The sequence below is a fragment of the Puma concolor genome, chromosome B3 (assembly GCF_028749965.1).
Source record: "Puma concolor isolate L17-30 chromosome B3, mPumCon1.1.hap2, whole genome shotgun sequence".
Taxonomy (NCBI): Eukaryota; Metazoa; Chordata; class Mammalia; order Carnivora; family Felidae; genus Puma; species Puma concolor.
Window position 1 is genome coordinate 5,280,825 of NC_141672.1, and position 20,379 is coordinate 5,301,203.

At 38.4% G+C, this 20,379-nt stretch overlaps 2 long non-coding RNA genes and 5 other non-coding genes across 8 annotated transcripts in view; all 7 read right to left on the bottom strand.

Moving 5' to 3' along the window:
* The window catches only part of LOC147579692 (uncharacterized), a 129,156-nt gene that overhangs the window by 84,832 nt on the left and 23,945 nt on the right, over nt 1-20,379 (bottom strand). For both annotated transcript variants that reach the window (XR_015252024.1, XR_015252025.1), the window contains one exon: nt 7,888-7,970. This is a non-coding gene — a long non-coding RNA (uncharacterized LOC147579692). The remainder of the gene's footprint in view (nt 1-7,887; nt 7,971-20,379) is intronic.
* On the bottom strand, nt 590-663 carry LOC112856686 (small nucleolar RNA SNORD113/SNORD114 family). Its single transcript, XR_003223233.1, has one exon. It is a non-coding gene; the product is annotated as a small nucleolar RNA SNORD113/SNORD114 family (small nucleolar RNA).
* On the bottom strand, nt 2,927-3,002 carry LOC112856695 (small nucleolar RNA SNORD113/SNORD114 family). Its single transcript, XR_003223242.1, has one exon. It is a non-coding gene; the product is annotated as a small nucleolar RNA SNORD113/SNORD114 family (small nucleolar RNA).
* LOC112856694 (small nucleolar RNA SNORD113/SNORD114 family) lies at nt 5,965-6,039 on the bottom strand. Its single transcript, XR_003223241.1, has one exon. It is a non-coding gene; the product is annotated as a small nucleolar RNA SNORD113/SNORD114 family (small nucleolar RNA).
* LOC147579697 (uncharacterized) lies at nt 9,427-12,257 on the bottom strand. The gene is made up of 2 exons (XR_015252026.1): nt 10,879-12,257; nt 9,427-10,421 (listed from the first exon to the last, which is right to left on the bottom strand). It is a non-coding gene; the product is annotated as an uncharacterized LOC147579697 (long non-coding RNA).
* LOC112856692 (small nucleolar RNA SNORD113/SNORD114 family) lies at nt 9,433-9,507 on the bottom strand. The gene has a single exon (XR_003223239.1). It is a non-coding gene; the product is annotated as a small nucleolar RNA SNORD113/SNORD114 family (small nucleolar RNA).
* Nucleotides 18,352-18,423, bottom strand: LOC112856690 (small nucleolar RNA SNORD113/SNORD114 family). Its single transcript, XR_003223237.1, has one exon. It is a non-coding gene; the product is annotated as a small nucleolar RNA SNORD113/SNORD114 family (small nucleolar RNA).

The window sequence follows — 20,379 nt, forward strand, 5'->3', positions numbered from 1 at the left end:
AGGAAACCTGAATAGCATTGTTTTGTCTCTACATGTCTACTACATTAGCCACAGAACTTTAAACATGAGATCTTTTTCCCTGTTTTTAATAAAACTCAATGAACAGAGGTACATTAATAATAACTCTGTTCATAAGGCACATTCTAATATGAACTATGCTCATTCTTTTTCCAATTAAACATTTAATGAATTATTTATGTATGCAATTTTTCCTTTTCTAAATACAAACAACCAACCAGCAGGCAACCACCTATATCAAACAAAGATGCTGAATCTTACATGCATCTGTCTACCCACTCCTTCCAAAAAAGGGGGCAACAGCCCTTACAAATAGATTTCACTGGAATTCAATGCCTCAGAAATGTGTAATAATCCCAGTTTCATTACCTACTCTCATAATTGGCCTATACCCAGGTTTCTTTATATTTACTCATTTATATATTTCTTCATGTATTCACTCATGATTTACTTACAAGAATTCAAGCTATTCCCATAAAGTGTGTATACCCATGATCAAGGTATTTGAACATTCAGAAATTCTGCTCTAAGCTCATTTCCATAGAGGAAAATATGAGGCCACTTTTAAATAATGGACCTCAGAGTCACAGATGGCTTTAATCAAAGTTTTTGATTCAGACACCCTCCAATCTCATCATTGGTCCAGACTTGGCACTCTTTTTCTTCATTCATTTCTATCTTCATTTTCCCAGGAATTACCAACTCCTGGAACAAGATAGTTGATAGTACTATGATCGGTCTCTAGACCAATTTCCCACAGAGCTTTTAGCCTAGATCTTAGTGTGAACCTTGCTTTGTATCAATACCATCATTAAAAATATCCCAGGATTGGGCCATGTTTTAATTTGTCCAATTTTAAGCGCGGTGTAATTAACAACAAAAAACCACAATGGTTTTTCTAGAACACACACAATATGCTCCACCTTCTGAGAGCTTCCTTCTTCTAAACAGTTAATATAACCTGGATCTCTCTCAAAATGGTAACGCTTAAATCAACTGTGTTTAGAAACAATACGGAATAGCAAACAGTTCCAAAAATCAAGTACATGCCTTCCATATTTAAAAACAAAAAATGCATCTCAGTTGTGCTGAAATGGGTTACTTCTACTCCTTGGCCCAGAACACATTCCCACCATTGGTCCTTACTTGGTGTTCTCAGATTTTCTTTTCGTGTGTATAGCCTTTTGTTCTATTCAACTACCTTAGTGACCACACATGAACAAACCATACAAACCAAGCACAAACTTTGATTGTTATTTGCCCCTTACCCACAGAAGTAACAGTCAAGAGCTTCTTCATTGGACAATGGCTGAATCCAATGTGGAGTATTCGTTCAGGAGGATAAGATAGATTTTTTTAAAGAATAAAAAGTATACACTTAGATTTTTAAATAGAAATTGGTTCTGCATTAGTAGATTAATCATAAATATTGGTTTGTGCCACATTTTCATCAATACAACAAGATCATCCTTTGCCCCTACTGACTTATTCAATTTTTGGTAGGAATTAATACAATGAAGACCTTTTATAATCTTCTGCCCAACACTAAAAGAACTATAACTATTATGGATATCTGTCTATATAACCTACCAAATAGTAAAAAGTCCACAGAGTCATTCAGTGAGAAAACGTTAGCAAAATGGGTTGAATTTAAATTCTTCTTTCATGAAACGATCTGACCAATGAGCCGTACTGTACTTTAATTCTTGTGTTTTTCGATTAATCTATGTACTCACTTTTTACATAACTCTAAGGATAATTTAATTAGACACTCTTTTTTTGCCTACAAAAAACACAAAGTGGTAGAGCCATCAACTCCCCAAAACTAAATACTACTACATACAACTTTCTATCTCAGCACTGTCTGCACTGGTACAACTTGCTGCAGTGATCAAAACATTCTCTATTAGCACTACTCAGTGTGGTAGCCACTGGTCACATAGGGCTTGAAATGTGACTAGCGTTGCTGAGGAACTGAGTTTTTATTTTTCATTAATTTGGATTTAAGTGTTGACAGCAAGATGTACTTTAGAGAGTGGGTTTATATGATCCTTCCCCAAAGAAGGAGGGGCCCATGGACTTGAAGAGGGTAAAACAGAGTTAGTCATGCTCCTTTATACATTATATATGCTCCTCACTGACCTATGATTTATGTTCTTTTAGATAACAGATGGTGATATAAAATCATTCTTTTACTCACTAATAATAATAGCACCGATAATGGTGAGCCCTAAGGATACTTCCCAAGAAGGCTGAGCGATACTAAATGTATCCATTGGCTTTTCACTCACAGAAATCATCAACAAAACACATTTACTTTTTTTTAAATAAAAATCAATGAACACAATTACTATATTCACCTTCTTGGTGTTCATGCTTAGACCTTTTCTAAGTTTCAACAGTTATTGAATAATGTCTTTTATTTTTTATTATTGATTGTATTAAATTATTGCTTATTAAAACTCATTTAAACTAATGGGTTTATCATGATTTGCTCTATTACAGTGGAATACATGTATTATATTACGTATTGCTGATTGCTATGTAATCATATGAGTTTTTTGTCCCTTTTTAAAATGAGATAGGCCACCAACTCACTGCCACTTCAGAACAACAACACTGACGTTCACAAATATCTATCTATACATTCCCAAAGGAGGAGCAGCCTTATACCATTTTGTTTTAACTCAAAATTCCAAAAAGTTATATTAACAGTAATCCTTGGTTCATTAGCTCCTCTCATAATTAAATAAGGTACAACCCATCTCTTCACTTAAACTTTACTCATTCATCCATCGATTAACTTATAATAATACAATCCCTATCTGTGAACAACAACAAAAAAAATCAAGAACACGATTCTTGACTATTTCTAACTTCCTCTATAAGCACATTTCCCATAGATGCAATGGACCTCAGAGTTACAGACTGGGTTTAATCAAAAATTTTATTCAGATGCCCCACGCACACTCATCATTGATCCAGACTTGGTATTCTGTGCCTTCACTTAATATATTGTTCTTGACTTACTCCTTGACTCATTAATAATACGGTCAACGTGCAAGAGTTAGGAAAATAAGACCAACATCCTTGAAGAGATGAAGTCCATGAAAGTTTACTTCCTACAGAGCTACAAGACTAGTTCTCCTTGTGCCGTGCACCGCAGCATTGCCAATATGAATCAATCCATTTCTTGGCATCATCCTAATTCCATTAGTCATTGGAATTAGTCCAAGGGACCTAATTCCATTAGTCCATTGGTCCCTGCTTGGGCCTCTTTCATCTAACATCCATACTTCAAAGATGGTACAGTGAACTGCCATTCTGTACCACAACTAAGGAAAAGGCAACATTTTCCATTTTCCTATGGTTCCCCGCCCTTGCCGGGTTCACAGTCAATAATAATATCAACCAGTGGAGAAATGTTTGAATCCACCATGGAACAAAAATGAAATGGAATATTAAAATGTTTTGAAAATTGCTAACATGCCTTTCATCCTTTGTCCTAATGAATTCAGTAATGGCTGGAATGGATTAATCGTAATTCTGAATTCATAAACACATTTTAGTCTTCGGTCAATGCAAGATCACCTATGAATTGTCCATGTATATGGCCACTTACTCTTTCCAAACATCTCAATGAATACCCGTGACTAAGCCCCGCAAGCAATACATGAACATTGATTATTGCTTACACTTATCTCTTCTGTCTTTCCCAAAGAGGTAAAAGGCAAGATCTTCACCATGAGATAATAATCAAATCTGGTAGAGTGTGTTCATTCTGAGGAGTAAAAAGCAAACTTTAAAAAGAATCAGTCTACATTTAACTATCCTAAATGATCAAAAATCAAGTAACCATAAACCTGAGTTTCCATACTTTCCTAAACATTGGAAAGACAGAGCTCTACTTAATATTTACTAATTTGTGGAATTTTTTTTATTTTAAATAATATAATGACCACCACTGAACCTAGCAGTAAACAGAAAAAAAATTATCAGGAATATCTGTCTGTACTTGCCACCCATGTAGGTAAGAGCCAAGATCATCTTTTTTGTTGAAATTTATAAATAATCCAGTGAAGAAATGGGCAGAACACATGAGCAGACACTTCTCTAAAGAAGACACCCAGATGGCCAACAGGCACATGAAAAGATGCTCAATGTCACTCCTCATCAGGGAAATACAAATCAAAACCACACTGAGGTATCACCTCATGCCAGTGAGAGTGGCTACAATGAACAAATCAGGAGACCATAGATGCTGGAGAGGATGTGGAGAAACGGGAACCCTCTTGCACTGTTGGTGGGAATGCAAACTGGTGCAGCCGCTCTGGAAAACAGTGTGGAGGTTCCTCAAAAAATTAAAAATAGATCTACCTTATGACCTAGCAATAGCACTGCTAGGAATTTACCCAAGGGATACAGGAGTGCTGATGCATAGGGGCACTTGTACCCCAATGTTTATAGCAGCACTTTCAACAATAGCCAGATTATGGAAAGAGCCTAAATGTCCATCAACTGATGAATGGATAAAGAAGATGTGGTTTATGTACACAATGGAATACTACTTGGCAACGAGAAAGAATGAAATATGGCCTTTGTCGCAACGTGGATGGAACTGGAGAGTGTCATGCTGAGTGAAATAAGCCATACAGAGAAAGACAGATACCATATGGTTTCACTCATATGTGGATCCTGAGAAACTTAACAGAAGACCATGGGGGATGGGGAAGGAAAAAAGAAAGTTAGAGAGGGAGGGAGCCAAACCATAAGAGACTCTTAAAAACTGAGAATAAACTGAGGGTTGATGGGGGGGGGAGGGGGGGGGTGGGAGGGAGAGGAAAGTGGGTGATGGGCATTGAGGAGGGCACCTGTTGGGATGAGCACTGGGTGTTGTATGGAAACCAATTTGACAATAAATTGCATATTTAAAAACTTTATTCCAGAAAAAAAAAGAAAGAAATTTATTTGTGCAGCACTGGATACCTGGGAGATTCCATTCAGGGCACAATCTCACCAGTGATCCAAATCTGACCCTACTTAATATATTTATTAATTCACTCACTAATTATCCTATTTAATTACTCACGGGATAGTAAGATCATCCCTTCATTTTTCTAAAAGAATCCCCAAAATTAAACAACCATCAAAACAGAAGCAAAATGCTCACTATTTACAAATGTCTACATGCACCAGCAGAAAGGCCTAGAACTCTTTTCCTTCCTATGGATACGAGTTGGGTAAAACATGACACATCATGACCTTTAAATTCAACTGCATGCTTTCCTTTAATGTATTGTTGGCTGACTTAAAAAAACACTGAGATCTAAATGCATATGCATTTGTTCACTTATAATTATACTTCAATATGTGTCAGCCCACCCACACTGGAGAAGTACCTTGAATAATATTTACATTTGTCCTTATGTCATTACCCGGAAGAATACCGAACTGATTCTTTAGTGTTTGTTTGCTTACACAAAACTGCCTAAGAAGACTGCATTAATCATGAGTGTGGCCGTATGAAACAGTATCACCATGCTCTCTCTCTCAATTAGATAGTTTATTCAATCAACTATTTATGTAAACGTATTTTCCTCTCCTTAATAGAATGATCAGTTCGCAATGTGCCTCGACACAGAACAAACCATTGACTCTTAGGCACAGTTGACCATATGCCCCTCACCAAAGTGATAAAAGCCTTAACTGCTAATTTATTAGGGCTAAGAATCTCAAAATTGTTGTAATAATGATCCCTGTTTCATTGTGTGCCCTAAAAGTAGTGCATGCATATCCTTCTTATTCTTTATTCATTGATGTATTTCTTTATTCATGGGCTAATTGTATTATAATAATGCAATTCATACCCCAAACCACAAAAGCCCACGAATGAGATGCTGAAGGCTTTTATTTCCCACGAAGAGAATAATAAGGTGTTCCTTTGTAATGGACCTCAGAGTTGCAGATGGGTTTAATCAAAATTCTTGTTTCAGAAACCCCATGACATTCATCACCGGTCCATGCTAGGAAAATTTTTTTTGTTTATTGATTCATTTTCTGATTCACAAATAATAATAACACAATCACAAAATCCCAAAAACAAGATCCTTGAATTTTAGGCTTTTCTCCTGCAGAGCTAATAAACGTAAAGAAAGAAATAATATGAAACTGCTCTGAAAACAAATTAAATAACATTATATTTTCTTCTAAAATTACCTCTGCGGTGCTGATTTAGGTTACACATAATTTTGGGTCTATACTACATTCCCATCATTGATCCATACTTAGGAGTGTTTTATCTATTTGTGTGTGTGTGGTGCACGATGATTTGCTTCGAAACTCTTCAGGTGACATCCGTGAACAACCCATCGAAACAAAGAATGTAAACTAAGGGACTTACTTAAATTATTCTTCATGCTCCTGGTTCACTACAATAACTCCTTACTAAATGACTGAGTCAGCTATGCTATTGTTCACTCTGGGTAAGAAAAAGCCGACTAAGGCTACATTCAAAAAAATGTTTAATGGCTGTTCATCAGGCAGAGCTAGATAGCAATAAACTTTGGCTCCAGCATCCTATTCTTTATTAAACCGTATGGAATTCTTACTTATAAATGATACAATAAACACGATCAAGTCCAACACCTAGCCCAAGATTAAGAGCTATAACGATTACAAACCTCCACCTGTGTCGACGCCTGTTAAGAGACGGTTATCTCATAGATTACTGACTGATGCAAACACTTCCCCTTTTCCTAGCTTAAAAACTCCCCAGCAAACTACAGACACTCAAGACACTGGGTCTTAACTGCAGATACTAGTATGTTCCATATAAAAGAGGATTACCGCGTGAGCCTTGCCGTTTTCCTTCAGAATCGTATCGATATTAACAGCGTTTGCTGCACTCTGCTAATTGCTCCACGAGGAGGCTTTTAGCATCTCATGTATTCATTTCTTTCTTTACTCATGCATTGATTCACTTGAAATAACATAATCCGTATCCGTGAACCACAAAAGCCTGGGGCAAGCTTATTGAATTTTCCTAACTTCCACTATTAGCTAATTTCTACAGAGGAGATTGACTGGTTCTTTTCCTGTAACGGACCTCAAAGCTACACAGAGGACTTCATCAAAGGTGTTGATTCAGGTAACTCCACCGATACTCATTGATCTGGGCACAGCTTTCGAGTTCTTCGTTCATTTATGCCTTCTTGCAAGGATTCATTCATAGCTTCATGAATCCGAATTACACACTCCATACCCTTTAATGACACAACACTGAGAACAAAAGGCTTACATCCAACCGAGATCTGCTCACCGCCCCCATTCATGGAAAGCGAACGGTCACTCGCTTTTCATAGTGAACCTCTGTTTTGCACACAGGGATTAGTCAGGACGCTCCCTTCATATCAGTCCCTTACTTAGGGACTGGTGACCAACCTTCTCCTTTCTCCCTTGACTTGCCCATACAGTAAAGCTAGTGTCATCAACACCCACAGACCTGTCATCTTAACCCACAACTGACAAAACTGACATCTGCCATCTTTCGGGGTGCTCCAGCCTCAGAGAGTTAACAGCCAACATCTTCCCCAGTGAAGGTATGTTTTAGGCAAATGGGCATGAGTTGAGAAGGCAGACTGCTTTGAGAGTATGTGAGAGGCCCCCCATCACTTCAGCAACGGCTCTTAGTTGGGATGAATCAAAGTAATCATAAATTTTAGTTTGTGACACATTCTAGACTTGGGGCTCATGACTGGCATGCCTGAATTTCCTACATTGTTTAACTATTTACTTTATTGAAATAATTTAGTGGGCTCCCATAAATAAACCCCATCTAAGCCTTAAAGGCAAACACTGATATTTACTTACCTCGGTCTTTATGTTTCTCAGCCCCAGAATTCACAGCCATGTCTTCACGATCATAGAACGATTAAATCAGCTGTGTGTTCATTCTATGAACAAAGGAAAAAGGGGGGAGGGAAGCCAATCTGTAAAAACAATGAAGACAGAGTGCGCTTTTTTAAATTGAAATGTGCCAAGAGGAACCGTTAATCAGAAGCCCTACTTCATATCACATTCTTACCAATTTCTCAAGGGTGGTACTCTTACTGAGTTAAGCTTCCACTAGTTGATAGGAATACTATTGAATTCATCGCTCAACACGAAATAAAAACTATTAACAATCAGAGACATCTGACTTTCCTTGCTACCTACATAGGGAAAGCCGCGATCATCTTTTTATTGGACTTGGCTGTGTAGAACTTAACATATTTGTTTCCTGGCACAATCTCCCAGTCCTCCACTACATGCACTTATGGAGATTCATGGATTCACTCACTCACTGGTTTATTTTATTATTCAGGGAATAACAATACCATTTTTCTAACGGAAACTCAGAATGGTCAAACACCAGCCCGGAACCAAATTACCACAACTTTGAAAGGTCCAGATGCACCTTGCAAAAAATGGAAGAGCCTAAAATTGTTCCTAGAATATTTGTCATTGGCAAACTAAGATGAATCGGTATCCTCGTATTAAAACATGCGTTCCTAATTGGTCCATAGTCTGCTGACTTTTAAAAAATAGATCGAGACATAAAACTACACCATCTTGCTGTTACACAAAATCACAGGTATCTGTGATCAGATCCACTGGACAAGAAGACTGAGCCAAATTTAGGTCACAGTCACCACTGTCAATAACATACTTGCTTCTTTTTTATTGTTTTAATGAAAATCAGTTTAAAAAAGAGTAATGATGAGTGTTGTCATAGAAATCATTCTCATCGCTGGCCTCTGCTTGGCTCTCAACTGTGTGGTTATTATAGAGTCAGTGTGTTGCCATTTCCTTAATAAAAGAATCCCTCCGCAACCCTTGAGCAACCAGCAAACATTGTTGAGTATTATGTACAAGTGACCATATACTCCTTTCGTGACCATTTCTTGGAAGTCGGAGTTTCAAATTTTCATATGACTACCCCATGTTGCATTACTTCCCTTAATAAGCGTATAAATTTCCTCTTTTTTCATTCATTGATACATTTTATTTATTTGTGAATCGATTCTATAAAAAAAAAAAAAAAAATACAATCCAGGGCGCCCGGGTGGCTCAGTCGGTTAAGCGTCCAACTTCAGCTCACGTCATGATCTCACGGTTTGTGGGTTTGAGCCCCACGTTGGGCTCTGTGCTGACAGCTCGGAGCCTGGAGGCTGCTTAGGATTCTTTGTCTCCCTCTCTCTCTGCCCCTCCCCACTTGCACTCTGTTTCTCTCTCTCTCTCTCTCTCAAAAGTAAATAAATGTTAAAAATTTTTTTAAATAATAATAATAATAAAATACAATCCATCTCCAAGAACCACAAAAGGTAACATGTGCTCCTTTCCCGCAGAGGGGAAATAACTACGTGTCTCTTTGTAATGGACCTCAGAGTTGCATATGGGTTTAATCAAAACTCCTGTTTCAGATACCCCATGGTACTCATCATTGGTCCAGGCACGTTTTTCTTCCTTTATATCTTCATTGATTGGTTGACTGATTGATCCATGAATACAACACTAGCATAAAGTTCCAGGGTAAGATCTTCGCATTAATGGCTCTTTCCCCATAAAGCAAATAGACTAAATCTCCTTTTACAATGGACCTCAGAGAACATGTGTCGTCAGTTAATATCCATGCTTCATACCAAACCCACATTCACCACTGGTCCTTCTGTGGCTTTCTTCTATTTAATTGAGCAGCAGGCAGATGTTTATTAGAGTAGAAGATCAGAAAGGAAGAACAGTATGAAAGCTGTCTTTCAGAGAGGGGACACTTGAAAGCGAATGCCCCTGATTTCCCCATGAAGATGGCTCAGTGAAAAGTGATGACACCACACCATCTTTATTCACATCTCAAAATAAAGCATTCTACTTGCTTACAGGTTGCAACGCAAAACAGTTATCAGCCGGGACTATCCCAACACGGAAATGGTTAAGTCCTCTGGGGAGGGAAATAAACTGCAATATTAAATACTTCTGAAAATGAATGAAATGACGGTTTTTTTAATCACTTCATTGGTGCCAAATTAGATTAAACGTAGTTTTTGATTCATGACATATTCCCATCACCGGCCCATATTTGGAGATTTTTATTACTTTTATACACATTGATTCTTTTGCTATACCACTAAACACTCATCAACCAAAGCATCCCAACCAAGGATGGGAACTGTGAGTGTTACTTACACTTGTCTCTACATCTGTCTAGCTCTACATACAGAGCTAACTGCCAATATTTTGTTTCTTAGAAAATGAATACATCTGCTGTCTCATGGTCATTCTGTGAAGGAAAAAGTACAATTAATCTAGATTTTTAATGCATGTGAATTAGGTGGAACTAGAATAAACTTGGGCACTTCTTCATTAGTCTAGCATTTTACCTTCACTTTTTTTTTTTTTTCAACGTATTTATTTATTTTTGGGACAGAGAGAGACAGAGCATGAGCGGGGGAGGGGCAGAGAGAGAGGGAGACACAGAATCGGAAACAGGCTCCAGGCTCCGAGCCATCAGCCCAGAGCCTGACGCGGTGCTCGAACTCACGGACCGCGAGATCGTGACCTGGCTGAAGTCGGACCCTTAACCGACTGCGCCACCCAGGCGCCCCGTTACCTTCACTTTTATTTTTTTTTTTAAATTTTTTTTCAACGTTTATTTATTTTTGGGACAGAGAGAGACAGAGCATGAACGGGGGAGGGGCAGAGAGAGGGAGACACAGAATCGGAAACAGGCTCCAGGCTCTGAGCCATCAGCCCAGAGCCCGACGCGGGGCTCGAACTCACGGACCGCAAGATCGTGACCTGGCTGAAGTCGGACGCTTAACCGACTGCGCCACCCAGGTGCCCCCACTTTTAAATAATGTATTAGCCACTGTCAACTACACGACACAGGAATAAGCATATCGAAAGTATCTATATCGTAATAGTGTTAAGAGAATACAAGATAACTTTAATGGATGTTGCCTTTGCAGAACTGGTTACGTTTAAATCTTTATTTTATATTCTGTGGGATGACTCATGCCTGATCCCATTTTATATGCTCACTTATTTATTCACTTAATCATTTATTTACTTACTTATGGGATGATTTAACCATACACTCATTATATAAAGAAAGTCAAAATGGTAAACCAGAACAGAAATTAATCCAGAACAGAAATACTATTCAATGCAATGATATACATGTCCCTTACCAAAAATGGGAGTAGAACAGGAATTTTTTTTCTTTCTACAAACATCAGTAGCGAAAACCCAAACCAATCATTGTTATTGTCTCATAAAACATGCTCCTCATTGATCTGTGCTGTCTCTTATTTTAAATAATTAAGATAGGATTTTATTCACTTACGCAGTTATAACGACACCTCAAAATTTGTGAATGCAAAGACTTAGAAACAAATCCTGAGTGATACTCACATCCATCTATCTGCTTGGTAGTCACAAAAATAATTGACAAGATCATTTTGAGTTTTGATAAAATTTAGTGAACACAATCAGATCAATCCTAATGCTTCTCATATGACACATTGTCGACATGTGTCCATAACTGCTTCTTATTCAATGAGATATATACTTAATCAATTATCCACTTATGTTAATCTTTCCTGCTTCCTAAAAAACAAACAAATGAAAATGACAGCCAGAGCAGTGCTTGGAGGGAAATTTATAACATTGAATGCATATGTCACAAATGAAGACCTGAGTGTGTGTTGATGGATGAATGCATAAAGAAACTATGGAATAGAAGGACAATGGAATATTATTCAGCCTTTGAAAGGGAGATCTTGTCATTCGCAACAAAAATGAGCACCTCAAAGGCGTTATGCTAGGTGAAATAAGCCAGAAAAAGAAAGAAAAGTGTTGCGTGATTTCACTTATATGAGGAATCTAAAAAAGTTGAATTCACAGAAGCCGAAAGCAGACTGGCAGTTACCAGGAGTGGGGAGGGGGAGGAAAGGGAGATGCTGGTCAAGGGTACAAAGTTGCTATTACGTAAGATGAAAAAGTTCTAGAGATTTAATGTACTGCATCATGACTATAGCTGATAACATCGTATGGTGTACTGGAAAATCTGCTGAGAGAGTAGATTTCAGGTGCTTTTATCACGAAAATAAAAAAGTAAAAAAAAAGAATAACTATGTGAGGAGATGCATGTGTTAGCTTGACGGTAGTAACTATTTCACTATGTACACGTATATCAATATCAAAACATCATATTGTCCAACTCAAATATACATTATTTCTTTTTTTTTATTTTAGTGAGAGAGAGCATGCAAGTGGAGGAGAGGGCAAAGGGAGGGAAGAGAAAGAGAAAGAGAGAGAGAGGGAGAGGGAGAGAGAGAGAGAATCTTAAGCAGTCTCCATGCTCAGCACAGAGCCCAATGTAGAGCTCGATCCCACAACCCTGGGATCATGACCTGAACCGAAATCCAGAGTCAGATGCTCAACCTACTGAGCTCCCCAGACACCCCTACAATTTTTTTTTAATTTTTTTTCAACGTTTATTTATTTTTGGGACAGAGAGAGACAGACCATGAATGGGGGAGGCGCAGAGAGAGAGGGAGACACAGAATCGGAAACAGGCTCCAGGCTCTGAGCCATCAGCCCAGAGCCCGACGCGGGGCTCGAACTCACGGACCGCGAGATCGTGACCTGGCTGAAGTCGGCCGCTTAACCGACTGCGCCACCCAGGCGCCCCTACAATTTTTATTTAAAGAAAAGAAGAAAGATTTAAAATCAGCAATCTAAGTTCGACAAATCGAATACAAAGAAGAAGAAAAGAAACAACAATAATTAGAGCAGAAATAGGAAATAGGAATAGGAAATAAGAAATTAACAGAGAAAATCAATGAATCAAAAAAACTGTTCTTTGAAGAGACCAATAAAATTAATAAGCCTCTAGCCACACCAAAAGGAAAGAGAAAGAAAGAAAGAAAGAAAGAAAGAAAGAAAGAAAGAAAGAAAGAGGGAGGAAGGAAGAAGGAAGGAAGGAAGGAAGGAAGGAAGGAAGGAAGGAAGGAAGGAAAGAGAGAGAGAAAGAAAACAAAAGTGAGTGTAAGAGAAAGAGAGGGGACACAACTGAGCAGGGAGAAGGGCAGTCCTTCTTCCCAGGTGACCAGCAAGCACAAGATAGAGAACATGGTGACAAGCACCTACTACTTAAAAGATGTTTGGGGCAGAAATCACTAACTTTTTGTGGGCTTAACTCTAAGTGGTTTTTCCCAGACACTCTAATGGTGTCTGGGAAAAGTAAAGCAGGAACTTAGGGCAAACATCCTAAACTCAAGTTCTTATCTAAACCAAACTCTGACGCTCCTGGGTGACTCAGTCGGTTAAGCGTCTTAACTCTTGATTTCAACTCAGGTCATGATCTCACGGTTCATGAGTTAAAGCCCTGCATCGGGCTCTGCGCTGACCATCCAGAGCCTGCTTGGGATTCTCTCTCTCTGTCTCTCTCTCTCTCTCTGCCCCTCCCTCCCCGCAAATGCTCAAACTCTGAGTGTGAGCAGGATTATCATACTGTGAAATGCCGAGCGGCAACTCAGAAAAACAAAAGATTTTTTTCCCTCCAAAGATGTTTTTTTCATCTCATCACATCAATAGATGAGAAAAAGCACATTTCACAAACTATGACACGCATTCATGATTTAAAAGAAACCTCTCAGCAAACTAGGAATAGAAAGTAATTTCCTCAACTTGACAAACAATATCTACAAATAACTTACAGCTAACATACTTAATGGTAAGAAATTAGAAGGTTTCCCACTGAGATGTAAAGCAAAGATGTTCCCTCTCAACACTACTTTACAACATTGTACTGGAAGTTGTAACTTGTAGTACAAGAATAAGAATAAAGAAATAAGAGATACACTATGTAACAATAAGAGTAAGAGAAATAAATAAAAGGTATATTATTAGTGAAGGAAGAAATGAAACTGTGTTTGTTGACAGATTACATGGTCATCAATGTAGAAAATATATATATAAGTCTATCATTTTCTTAGATACCAGCAAAGAACAAGCGGGATTTGAAATTAAAAATACAATACGATGCACAGAGGGAACGTGGGTGATGGGCACTGAGGAGGGCACCTGTTGGGATGAGCACTGGGTGTTGTATGGAAACCAATTTGACAATAAGAAATAAAAATAAATAAATAAAAATTAATAAAATAAAAAATTTAATAAAATAAAAAATAAATAAAAATTAAATAAAAAAATACAACACTATTTACAATAGTATCAATAAAATTAAATATGCAGTTATAAACCCAACAAAACATATGAAGGAAAACAGCAAAACTCTGATGAAAGTAATCAAAGAGTAACTAAATAAATGGACAGGTATTCCATGTTCATGGATAGGAAGATTCAGTATGATTGAGATGTCAGTTCTTTCCAATGCAATTTATAGATTCAAAACAATCCCAATCTAAAACAATAAAACTCCTAAAAGTTAACAGGAGAAAATCTAGATGACCTCAGGTTTGGTGATGACTTTTCACCAAAGACACAATACTGGAAAGAAATAATTGATGAGCTTGACTTCGTTAAAATTAAGAGTTTCTGTTCTGCAAATAAACTGTCAAGATAACAAAATACAAACCGCAGACAGAGAAAAAAAAATTTATAAAAGATATATCTGATAAATGACTTTTATCCAAAACACACAAAGAACCCTTAAAAAAAAAAAAGAGGGGCGCCTCAGAAAAGAGGGGCTCAGTCGGTTAAGAAGCCAACTTCGGCTCAGGTCATGATCTTGCGGTCTGTGAGTTCGAGCCCCGCGTCAGGATCTGTGCTGACAGCTCAGAGCCTGGAGCCTGCTTCGGATTCTGTGTATGTGTCTCTCCCTCTCTGCCCCTACCCCACTTGCTCACTCTCCATCTCTCAAAAAAATGAATAAATGTTAAAAAAATTAAAAAAAAAAAAAAAGAAACAACCTGATTTAAAAATGAGTCAAAGAATGTGAATGCAAGCTGGTGCAGCCACTCTGGAAAACAGTATGGAGATTCCTCAAAAAAGTAAAAATAAAACTACCCTATGACCCAGCAATTGCACTAGTAGGCATTTATCCAAGGGATACAGGTGTGCTGTTTCAGAGGGACACACGCACCCCCATGTTTATAGCAGCCCTATCGACAATAGCCAAAGTCTGGAAAGAGCCCAAATGTCCATCAGCAGATGAATGGATAAAGAAGATGTGGTATACACACACAATGGAGTATTACTCGGCAATCAAAAAGAATGAAATCTGGCCATTTGCAACTATGTGGACGGAACTGGAGGGTATTATGCCAAGTGAAATTAGTCAGAGAAAGACAAAACTCATATGACTTCACTCATATGAGGACTTTAAGAGACAAAACCGATGAACATAAGGGAAGGGAAACAAAAATAATATAAAAACAGGGAGGGAGCCAAAACAGAAGAGACTCATAAATATGGAGAACAAACTTAGGGTTACAGGAGGACTTGTGGGAGGAGGGATGGGCTAAATGGCTAAGGGGCATTAAGGAATCTACTCCTGAAATCACTGTTTCACTGTATGCTAACTAATTTGGATGTAAATTTTAAAAAAACAAAAAACAAACACTTAAAAGAAGAAAACAAAAAGATACAAGATTCCAGTTATAACTATTAGGGTTACAGTGTACAATTCAAGGACTATACCTAATGCTGTTGTGTAATATGTAGGGAAGTTGTTAAGACTAAATGTTAAGAATTCTCTTCATAAGAACAAATTTCTTTTCCTTTCCTTTTTTTTAATAGTATTTCTATGAGAAGATGATTGTTAGCTAAACCTACTATAATCATTTCACAATATATGTTAATTAAACCATCAAAAAAAAAAGAAAAAAAATGAGTCAAAGAATGTAACAAACACCTCACTAAAGAAGATACATATGAAAAGATTCGCCACATCGTATGTCATCAGGGAAATGCAAATTAAAACAACAATGAGATTCCACTACCTACCTATTACAATAGGTGTTTGGCAGTTTCTTTCAAAACTAGACATGTTCTTACCACGTGATCCAGCAATCACACTCCTTGGTATCTACCCAAAGGGGCTGAAAACTAATATCTGCACAAAAACCTGCACGTGAATGTTTACAGCAGCCTTATTCATAATTGCCCAAATTTGGAACACCCAAAATGGCCTCCCGTAGGTGAATGGAAAAATAAACTGCTATAATCTTCTGACAGAAGATTATCCAGTGCTAAAAAGAAATGAGAAATGAAAAGACATGGAGGAATCTCAAGGGTATATTCTAAAGTGAGGGAAACAATATGAAAAGGCTACATAGTAGTGATTCTAATTACACGACATTCTGGAAAAGGCAAAACTATGGAGACAGTAGAAAGATCAGAGGTTGCCAGGGGTTAGAGAGGACAGAGGGGTGAACAGGCAGAGCCCAGGAGATTTTTAGTGAAATAGTCTGTGTGATACCTTCATGTTGGATTCATGTCATTGCACATTTGTCCAAAGCCACTGAAATTACAACCAAGAGTGAATTCTAGTCAAACTATGGACTTTGGGTGATAATGATGCATCAGTGTAGGTTCATCAATTGTAACAAATGTACCACCGTGGTGGGGGATGTCAGTTGATAGTGGGAAGGTTATGCACGTGCAGGGGTTTGGGGATTATGGGAAATCTCTGTATGCTCCATCCAATTTTGTCATGAACCTAAAACTGCTCTAAAAAATAGTCTTTTAGGGGCGCCTGGGTGGCGCAGTCGGTTAAGCGTCCGACTTCAGCCAGGTCACGATCTCACGGTCCGTGAGTTCGAGCCCCGCGTCAGGCTCTGGGCTGATGGCTCAGAGCCTGGAGCCTGTTTCCGATTCTGTGTCTCCCTCTCTCTCTGCCCCTCCCCCGTTCATGCTCTGTCTCTCTCTGTCCCAAAAATAAATAAACGTTGGAAAAAAAAATTTTTTTTAAAAATAAAATAAAATAAAAAATAGTCTTTTAAACCCAGCAGTAGCACTGCTAGGAATTTACCCAAGGGATACAGGAGTACTGATGCATAGGGGCACTTGTACCCCAATGTTTATAGCAGCACTCTCAACAATAGCCAAATTATGGAAAGAGCCTGAATGTCCATCAACTGATGAATGGATAAGGAAATTGTGGTTTATATACACAATGGAGTACTACGTGGCAATGAGAAAGAATGAAATATGACCCTTTGGAGCCACGTGGATGGAACTGGAGAGTGTGATGCTGAGTGAAATAAGCCATACAGAGAAAGACAGATACCATATGTTTTCACTCTTATGTGGATCCTGAGAAACTTAACAGAAACCCATGGGGGAGGGGAAGGAATAAAAAAAAGAGGTTAGAGTGGGAGAGAGCCAAAGCATAAGAGACTCTTAAAAACTGAGAACAAACTGAGGGTTGATGGGGGGTGGGAAGGAAGGGAGGGTGGGTGATGGGCATTGAGGGCGACACCTGTTGGGATGAGCACTGGGTGTTGTATGGAAACCAATCTGACAATAGATTTCATATATTAAAAAAAAATTGTCTTTTAAAAAAGGAGGCAACACGTGTGCGTGTGTGTGCGCGCGCACACACGAACACACACACACACACGACTAAAACAAAAACAAAAACTCTGCTACCAGAGGACATTTGCCAATGTCCGGAGACATTTTTGATTGCCACAACTGGGAGGGAGGGGTTAATACTGACGTCTAGCACAGCCCATGAGGTTACTCCACATTCTACTACATACGGGACCGCCTTCCCAACAATGAATTATCCAGCCCAAAACGTCAGTCATGAAGGGCTGAGAAAATCCTGCTGCACCCTCTTCAAAATAACTGGTTGAGACACGAATGCAATATACATTCACTCACAATATCATCAATAGCTACGAACATGCAAACTGGATTAGAAACTTGTATGGGATTAACAGCTGTTCATATGCTCATTACTCCCAGATATAACCAACCAGATCCTATTTCCTTGCAAACAGCACCTTGAAGACAACGCAGAACAACACAACGCTGCTTTCCGGTACTTATCTCTCCATGTTCCTGACCCACATAGGTATCAGATTTAATCAATTTATGTTGGAACTGAGTGCTTCAGAAAATATTAATAATAATATTATACATTCTCATAATTAAGCCACATGCGGCTCTCCTTGTCTTTATTTATAAATTTATTTATTCGTTTATCAATTCACTTCTACCAACACAATCCAGACCTATGAACCTTCATAACCTAAGAGCAAAATCCCGAATATTACTAACCTCTACTGTAAGCTGATTTACCATATAGGCATTAACTAGGTCTCTGACCTCAGAGTTACAGGGTTTAATCAAAATCATTGATTCAGACACCCCAGGATACTCATCATTGGTCCAAACTTGGCAACATTTCCTCCATTCATTAATACCTTTGTTTATTGATTCCCTCGTTAAGTCACTAATAATAACAAGGGCAAGGACGTGAATTTTGACTACAACCTGCTACAGTCTCTAGGCTCCTTACCCACAAAGGTAAAAACTAAAATTCTCATTACTGTCGAATAATTCAATCAGCTATAGCATTTTGTTCTGTAGATATTAAAATACACTTTTTGTAAAGAACGAACCAGCATAGACACCTTTTATTAATGGGCTGGAGTCATGAGGTACTCGATTAATCATAAACTTTAGTTGCTATCACGTTCTCATTATTGACTCAAAAAGGACACTATTTTTTATTTACTGACTTATTTACTGTCCATCTGTATACTCCCTAACCACATGATTCGCAGCCTCATTATTCTTTTTTAAGATTCCGTATTCACACATGGCTAAGAGTATCCCATGAAGCATTGGTCTAAGATTTACCCTACTTTATACATTCACTGATCCACTCATGTTGTTCTCTTAATTACTCAAAGCATAATTTGATCATCTACTCTTTTTTTTTAAAGAAAAAGAGTAAAACCCACCAGTACTCCAGAACTGAAATACCATGTCATGCCATTTCTGGTATCCACTTATCCAAAGTGGGATTAAGTCTAGATTTCTTCCTCTTCATCTAAAATGGTTTAGTCATTATATTGTTTCATGACACCTACTCCTCTGCCTTCTTTTAAATAACTGACCAAACTGGGGCGCCTGGGTGGCTCAGTCGGTTGAGCGTCCGACTTCAGCTCAGGTCATGATCTCGCAGCTTGTGAGTTCGAGCCCCGCGTCGGGCTCTGTGCTGACAGCCCAGAGCCTGGAGCCTGTTTCAGATTCTGTGTCTCCCTCTTCTCTCTGTCCCAACCCACTCGCATTCTGTCTCTGTCTCTCTCAAAAATAAATAAACATTAAAAAAAATTTTTTTCGGGGCGCCTGGGTGGCGCAGTCGGTTAAGCGTCCGACTTCAGCCAGGTCACGATCTCGCGGCCCGTGAGTTCGAGCCCCGCGTCGGGCTCTGGGCCGATGGCTCAGAGCCTGGAGCCTGTTTCCGATTCTGTGTCTCCCTCTCTCTCTGCCTCTCCCCCGTTCATGCTCTGTCTCTCTCTGTCCCAAAAATAAAAAAATAAAAAAAAAAAAAAAAAAAGTTGAAAACAAATTTTTTTCATAAAAAAATAAAAAATAAATAAATAACTGACCAATATATGAACTCATTTGTTCATCGACTTTTAACGATGCATTCAAAGTGAATGCAAGCGAAGATGCTGGATAAGAACATTGACTAATACTAGTATCTGTCCTTATGTCACTGTCCACAGATATAACCTGTTAGAGTCTTCTTTATTTTTTTAAATAATACTATATTCTCAGTATTAGTCCTTGCTTGGCTTTCTTTCCATTAGGCACTTATGTAAGCAATTGTTGGTAATGTCGAGGATTTGCTCCTTTTCTTTTTTTTTCTTTTTTTTTTTAATTTTTTTTAATATTTATTTATTTTTGAGACAGAGACAGAGCATGAACAGGGGAGGGGCAGAGAAAGAGGGAGACACAAAATCTAAAGCAGCTCCAGGCTCCGAGCTGTCAGCACAGAGCCCGACGTAGGACTCGAACTCACGAACTGTGAGATCATGACCTGAGCTGAAGTCGGACGCTTAACCGACTGAGCCACCCAAGTGCCCCGGATTTGCTCCTTTTCTAAATAGAACCAACAACCAGCTAGCTACCACCAATCTGCAACAACAGGGACTCTCATGGAATAGGATATCTATCCTTTAAGGACAAATGTAAGATAGACTTGATCGATTTAGATTACGAAATTCAGTGTCTGGGGAAATAATATAACGATACATTTCACAGACATTAAGAACTCAAAGCTCAGGAACCGGATCTTAACTCGTCCTAACTTGTGCTGTAAGCCCCTCTCTCACG